This window comes from Leguminivora glycinivorella, chromosome 2, assembly GCF_023078275.1.
Source record: "Leguminivora glycinivorella isolate SPB_JAAS2020 chromosome 2, LegGlyc_1.1, whole genome shotgun sequence".
Classification (NCBI taxonomy): domain Eukaryota; kingdom Metazoa; phylum Arthropoda; class Insecta; order Lepidoptera; family Tortricidae; genus Leguminivora; species Leguminivora glycinivorella.
The window spans coordinates 31,788,433-31,796,284 of record NC_062972.1 but is presented as its reverse complement, the minus strand read 5'-3'; the positions used below and the strand labels follow the sequence as shown (position 1 = coordinate 31,796,284).

The following is a 7,852-nucleotide window of genomic DNA, read 5'->3' as shown; positions in this document are numbered from 1 at the left end:
ACATAAAATATTACACATATTTACTTTATGTACATACACATTCTATTAGCTAGAATCTCTTTGGGTGATTAGAAGGATTTTCATACTATTGTCTCATCTTTAAGTAAGATAATTTTGCTATATCAATGAAAGTAGGATTAATAACTTTATTTATTGTTCATAACATGTAAACTTTATTAGAGTTAAAGGATAACTTGTGGGAATTAATACTAATACTAAATACTAGGGAGGCATAGGACATCTATGGATGTTAGGATCCTGTCGCTATCAAGGAGAATCATTGATATAAAAATAAGATTGTTCACAAAAGTTGAATCATTGACACTGGCCTCGAGATTGGCAGACTTTGGAATCATCATTCCATTTTCATAATATGGTTAACGATATCGTTGTCTGGGAGATCAAACAATTCTAGCATTGACTAGTGAAACACGATGTCAAGCAATGGACCACTATACTCGGAACGTGGGAAATTGCACGCATATAGAATTTATATTTTGTGATCTTGGACAACCTTCGATGGCTATGGCCGAACCAAAATATATATATGGGATGGCGTGTGAGTCTGGGGTTTTGTCGTTCGAAAGGCTAGATCAATGAAGTATTTGTCTTAGTATCAAAAGAAGGTCAATGAATAGGCCCAATAAAGGGTATCAAAATAGATATTCTGTTTCCTTGATAGACCAGGGGTAGGCAGAGCAGTTTCTATCCTGACGTTAGAGGACTTGGTTGCAGAAACATCCCAAAACATATAAAATTATACCGGGATTAAAGGATCCTTGATTAAATATTTGATATCTACTATTATGGTAGTACATTTTTAAGTAGAGCAAAGACACTTTACATCAGTTTACTTTTGTTCTAAGGATCCCATTTGTTCAATGTTTGATAAAGCATAAATTGAACCAGCAACCTAGTTTGTACATATGCTCGAGCGAGGTCCTTATAATAGGCTATATTATATTATACACCTATTATTCCTACGTATAAGGGACTCGTGGGTCGGAAACAATTAACCCCATTTTAAATAATGTCTTGTATTTATTTTTAATATATTTCCTGTATTTATATTCCTTACACAATTTTACCATTCTCACACACTTTTATCTCAACGCACTAAATTCTTTCACAAATGACGTTCTCTCAGCTTATTATACCTCAAGTGAATATATTACTGCCTTAGTTTTATCAACTTAAATTTACCCCTAATAGCAAGTTCCTAAAGGTAAAAAGAATCTGGATTGCTACGCACAACTACGGGGTCCTACCACTTACTAGACGATCACAGTATTTGTTTTAATGGCCAATTTTTAATAGTGTATTGTTTTAATTAGGGCTAACAATTTGGACTTAAGTTAGGTAATTTAGGGTGTATTTAATTAAGGGGTAGCGGGGTGTTATAAAGTGGTGCCGTGACCAGGATGTAATAGACCCTAAATATGTCCAATTGTTAGCATATTCAAGTGACATTTTGTCACAAAGTGTTGCTGTGAATGAGATATCCTTTTTGGGAACTTGCTATCCTTCATGCTGAAACTTTATGTTAATTTTGTATCATTCGCCTATTCTTATTAACCACTGCGTAATAGTCTAAGGGGCAATCAAGCTATTGATAGTTTCTAAGATACGTTTCATCTTGTAGTAAGTTTTGTAAGTTTAAGGTCACTAACCTGGATTTTTAAACAAAGTTATAATCCGATATTGAAACAGAAACATTGCACTTTGCACAACACATTTCACTCACTTTAGACATAGCTGTGTAATTTTAAAACCATTGTAGGCTTATCACTTATCTAATTAGATTTTTATTTCACTTTAATTCACTATTCAAAGAACTAATGACAGTTTGCGCTTCTAGCATAAACTAAACTTATAAAAGTTACCCGTTACGAACTTAGGACGCGGCTTTATACGATAATTGGAATCGCGTGTGCACATGGTATTGTATGTAAACAATAACATAATTATCGATCAACAACGTGCGTACAGACTGATAAGAGATAACACGTGCAGAAAACTGTCATCGACTAGGGACACCGGGGATAGAAGAAAGTATTTGAGGCTATTGTAAAAATGTCAAACCAGCTGTCAATGAAACAATTCAATTGGAATGGCAAATTTAGAAAAGTTATTCGTTTTCTAGCTAATATTTATTCTGTTGCAATAATGAAGAGATTATAGCAAAAATAAAACCTCAATGGTATCGGTTATATTTATCTACTGGGAAAGTTTTGTACTAAAACAAACTAGTCGTTACTGAAAGCAATTACGCACAGATCGACTGTCTTGTGGTAATTTTGTGTCGAGGGTCCTTTAAAACGATATCATGGAAGATTATAAATACTTAGATACATCAAAATAATTTAATATTAAAACGCTGTACATGTTTTATGTTAAGGGAAACTTTTACTGTTTAGTGAATCAAGATTTCCGTTCTGTTGGTTATAATATATCTGCCAGTCTCACTAAATTAAGTAGAAATGAGCAAGGAAATACTGCTAGTATTTTAGATACTTTGCTCTGTGGGCCTCTGTAGGAATTGATTTCTAACTAGATTTGGCATGTAGTATGTATATATGTCATGTACAAGTTGCTAGTATTGGCATGTTCTTTTAAGAAACAGAATAAGCTAAATTAATGACAGTATGCGATACACAGACTTGATTAAGTACATTTTGTCAAAATCTATTCTTCATGTGTCAACAGTGTCGCATATCATGGTAGATGTCACTTTGACAGCAAGACAATATCGTGTTCACTCTTACCTCACTATCTTCTCGCCCCTTTTCCGTGTTATCAACTGATTAGTGATAAGCTGTTATCAGCTAGAGAAAAACTAGGAAATAAAATGATGATTGGTCTAGAGAAGCGTTAAGCTGTGAAATATCTATTTTAGCTGTGATTATACTGACAAATAGAGGCTGTTTAATCTTAAGTTGTCAATAGGGCGACTCATTGATCTTATTTTGATTTATATTTAAATGAGATTAACATTAGAATAAGTAATGGTATTCATAATCATAGGGAAACTAGTAGCAATTAGCACGTCTCATACTTACTAACAACTAAGGATTAGTTGTCTTCCACTGAAGTGTGAACAAATTAAAATTACTTGAAAGAGACAATCAAGTAGCTAATTGTCAAGAACATACAATCTAGAATTTAAGCATAGTACTTAAGTGTACTCAAGTGAGGAGTTAGGCACACCATTCAATAACCTCAGGCAAGAAGCTTATAGCTAGGAATATTTTTATTGAGTCAGTAGTCATTATTTAAGATAGTATTCAAAACTGTGTTAACATGAAATTATTCCCATTAGTGAACAGATTACAGTAGCTATTGCATTTAAAAATTAGGGACACGGTGAATCACACGCTAGCAAAATTATGAAGGAAGGTGGTAAATGAAACACTCACAAAATGCTTTATTAGTAATATTGGAAAGGTGCACAATAAAAACCCAGAGCATACATGTTCTTGTTGGTTCCATTAGACGGAAAAGCGCCACTCCATGCAGGAAAAATAGAATAGAGAAATAACTTTTAGTTAGGATTATTCAGGCAATAATGGAAAAAAAAAATATTGTTCCACTTCTTGATGACTTTTGAAAAGTATCTTGATGTGAGACACGTTGAGTGATGATCATATTTGGTGTAGTCAGTGTAGGCGTTGAAAGTGATTGTACATGGAGAAGAATTTTCACTCTTTCATTGAAACCTGGAACAAAAATGAAGGGTAAATACATTTCAGTTAAAACATTTAGAATGCAATTCCACTATTGGATGTGCATTCCTTTTTTTTATACATACAGGTCAACAAGTCATATAATGAATTGCATTGTTTGTCAGACATCTTCATGAAGTCTGCTTTTAATGATATTGTAATATTGTATTGTCATCCCACTTAATGAGCTTATAAAATTTCAGTTCAATAGGTAACTTGTAGCCTGTTATTACCTCTGAAGTAGTCTACAATATAACCCAAGGTTACAATAGGAAAGCATAATTGCCAAGAGCAAGCTTTTTAAAATATTTATCAGTAGATTGTGATTACACTAATTCTAGTATACTATAAAATAGAGTGAGGAAGTTGATCATAGGTTTCCTATATTTATGACTTAATTTGTCAGATTATCCGTCTGTCTGTGTTTTGATTTTTTGAATCAGTTATCAGTGGATGCAGTAAGTTAGCATAGATCAATTTGACTGGTTAGGTAGATAAGCTAGACTTAAGATTTTAGACTTAGTAGTAGTGTTTGTGCCAAATATAGTGCACAGTATAATAGTTAGAATGAACAAATGGAGTCAGTCTGTAATAGACTTGCTATTATTAGGATCAGGAATAAGAGCAAATAATATAATTTACCTTAGAGTAAACCAAAGAATAAAAAATAAATAAATAAAATATTTTACCATTGTCTATGTAGATCAGACATACAAGAGCTGAGCCAGGTCAGCCTGGGAGTCATTTTGTTGCAATTGAATGTGTTTCGAGCACACACATGTTGCTCAGTCAAAGGGGCATGCAGGGGCATGGAATTCCAATTTGTACACAGCCGGGGAAGGGGCAGGACGTTGTTCCTAGTATAATGGCAGCGGTGTTCAGCATACTCTGGAAAATTTAAAAATATATTTAGTAATTAAGTAGGAAATAAGTCCTAGTTATAAGCATAAGTTATAAGAATAAGATTGGTAGAGATTTTATAACTAAATAGGTATTTGATCATTTTATTAATTAGGGTCTATTTTAATTAAGGGATAAATTTCAAATTTTATCCTACTAAACTATTATCGAAATAAAGTTTAGCCAAATAGAATAAAAGAGAGATAATTGACTTAACAACAACATAAAAGTTAAATAAATAAATAAAAATTGAAGGGGCATTTTTGTACAGGCCTACTTGATTACAAACTAAGCATATTTCTTATTATTGACATTCGGTAATGCTTACATTCTTCATTTATACAATTTTTGCTTAAAACCAACATTGCTTGGTCATACTTTAAAATTCATTCAACCTCCTTGCATTATTCCGGTGTTTGCCACGGCTCATGGAAGCATGGAGTCTGCTTGACAGCTAATTCCAGGATTTGGCGTAGGCACTAATTTTCAATAGGTCTTATTGAAATTAGTCTGGTTTCCTCACGATGATTTCCTTCACTCAAAAGCAACTGGCAAATATCAGATGACAGTTCTCAAGTATTTATCGGTATGATTTGCGGTTCGAACCCGTATCTTATAATTCAAAGCATACAAATAATTATCACTAGGTGAGATTAGTTAACAGATTACAGGATCATTAGACATTAAAAGTGTAACTTACATATTACATAGCAGTACAGGTGATGCAAGCCGTGATCGTCGGTGCTTTGTCTACTCATGGAAGCGGTCCGTCGAAAAGGAGCTGCGAGTGGCAGGTTTGAGCTGGTGGAGCGAGGTCACGAGGGTTGCTGAAGATAGGAAGGCGTGGCGTGAGTTTGTGAAGGTCCTTTGCATCTCTGGGGTGCCTTAGGACACCCACACATAACTGGTAAGGTAGTATAGTCACACTGGGGCTTAACTCCAAGGGGCATCTAGCACCCAATACCTGAAACATGTCAATAGGCGGACATTAGAAATAGGAAGTTGTAGGCTTACTAAAATTCTCCATCTCTAAGACCAGAATTAGGATGTTATTGTAGTGCGCTATAGGAATTAGACAATCTCTCTATTGGAAAACATTTTACCATTTTAGCAAGTCAAGGTTTAAACTAAACTATGAACTGCTTTGTGATGGACAAGTTAAATACATTATTACTTACGGCGAAAACTTGGCTAATTCCATTGTGGTATCATCAAATCATCATGGAAGAAAACCACGTAGTTCCACTGGCGTCATGGGGTCATTTTATTATTGTAGCTAAAGGTTCGGTTTGTTTCATTATTGTTCATGATGTTTTCCATAATCTAAAACCAAACAAGCATTTATTTATTACATTCGTTATACACATTTTGTGTTGTATTTACCACATTACTAACAACATATATCATTACTTAGTTAATGTATTACTCACTTTTTTATGATTTATAACAAATACAAGCCAGCAGGTCGATAAATTACGTAATTTTCAGTTCCAAATAATGCGTGTACGTCTGAACGGCATCCATTTTTCTTTTATTTCTGTCTGACTGACAGTAATGACGTGGCAATGACGTCAGCATAGCAAATGTTGCCATAGAAAAATCAAAAGGGCTCTATAGATCTTAAGACATTTGACGGACCGGATGCGACTAAAATTTATCCAGTATGAATGGGGCTCTGCAGACTATGTGGAACGAATTGTAGAATAATAAAATAGAGACAGTGATTTGACGTTTACATTCAATCTTAATGCTTTTTTTTAATATAAATATGAAATAAATAAATAAATATTGGGGACATCTTACACAGTTCAACTTAGCCCCAAATCTATCAAATTTTGTGCTATGGGTGCTAAGCGACGATATGCCTATTTGAATGGATAAAAACATGCTTGTATACAAGGGAAACATCCATGATAATAAATATATTCTGTGGAGTTTCATTGAGGAGAAAAATATTATTATAGTAAAACTTTGTTTAGACTGCTAGTATACTATGACAAATTAAAAGGTCAGTTGAAGAACACCAAATTTCAAACTTTCTATGTTTTGCTAAATAACGGATCGTAGAACCATATTAGTTATAAAATGACATAAATAGGTAATGCGTAGTAGTACAGGATTTACTAGCTTTTGCCGCGGTTTCGCTCGCATACTGTTCGAAACGTAATTCTTGTTCAATCGTTTACGAAACAAAGTAAGATTTCAGTTGGATATGTAGATGTCGGTGTACGGTACTTTAGCCATGTTACCATCGTTGAATAACAATGCAACAATCGTTGCAATCATTTATTTAGAAAAATAGTACGTACATTATTATGTGCAACCAAGTCTTATATTTCGTCATGTTTGGAAACTTTCACTCATGTGTCTTTCCATCTTTTTTATGTAATACGTCGGTGGCAAACAAGCATAAGGCCCGCCAGATGTAAACGGTTACCATAACCTATGGACGCCTGCAGTTCGAACAGTGTCACATGCGCGTTGCGTTAAGTACACATTTTCCGAAGTATTGTCCTATAGGTTTATTAAGCTAACGATAGTTCAGTATGTAGGTATGTATGTATGCTAGTAACGATAATACTAGAAGATAGTTATGTCATAGTGTTAGAAGATGTTATTAGAGCAGTTAGGCGTAACAAGTTAGGTACTTGTATTATTTTTCCTACTTACAAAAGGAGAATTCTTAGCAATATTTCGTATCATCTTCCATAAAAAAGGTTGCAAAGATGTAATTAATACTTAACGATAATTGGCGTCACATACAATATTTTGCAGTTTTGCGTGCAATTTTGCGTGCCGTTTGTATAGGGTTAATGCGAAAGTAAGACAACGTGGTTGCATATGCTGATTCATAAAGTAAAGAATAACATAGTACCTAATACTTATGATATAAGTATGTATATTATTTTAGATTTTGATCAATTTGAAAAATTGAAATAGCAACAGGAAAAAGAGAGAGCTTTTTAATTATGATATCATACATTATTTTTACTGTCATTATCTAAGTGGACTTGCAGGTATGTCAGAAACAGTGAAATTGAGCGTATGAGGAAGGATGAAATCTGAACGAGTAGTATAAATGAGATTCGCATAATAGAAAGAAGAGAGGTTTAGCTAAATGAATGGATGAAGAGTCGTTTGAAGATATGAAGGGTTTCCTCATGTTTGCAAGTCTGAGAATAGTGACGGCAGTTATTGGAATTTCGAAATGGGGAAAGGGTTACACAAAC

At 33.9% G+C, this 7,852-nt stretch overlaps 1 long non-coding RNA gene across 1 annotated transcript; it reads right to left on the bottom strand.

Annotated features, from left to right (window-relative positions):
• Positions 1-3,417: 3,417 nt before the first annotated feature.
• LOC125241673 lies at positions 3,418-6,258 on the bottom strand. Its single transcript, XR_007178757.1, has 5 exons — positions 6,053-6,258; positions 5,801-5,945; positions 5,323-5,586; positions 4,412-4,610; positions 3,418-3,716 (listed from the first exon to the last, which is right to left on the bottom strand). It is a non-coding gene; the product is annotated as an uncharacterized LOC125241673 (long non-coding RNA).
• Positions 6,259-7,852: the final 1,594 nt, after the last annotated feature.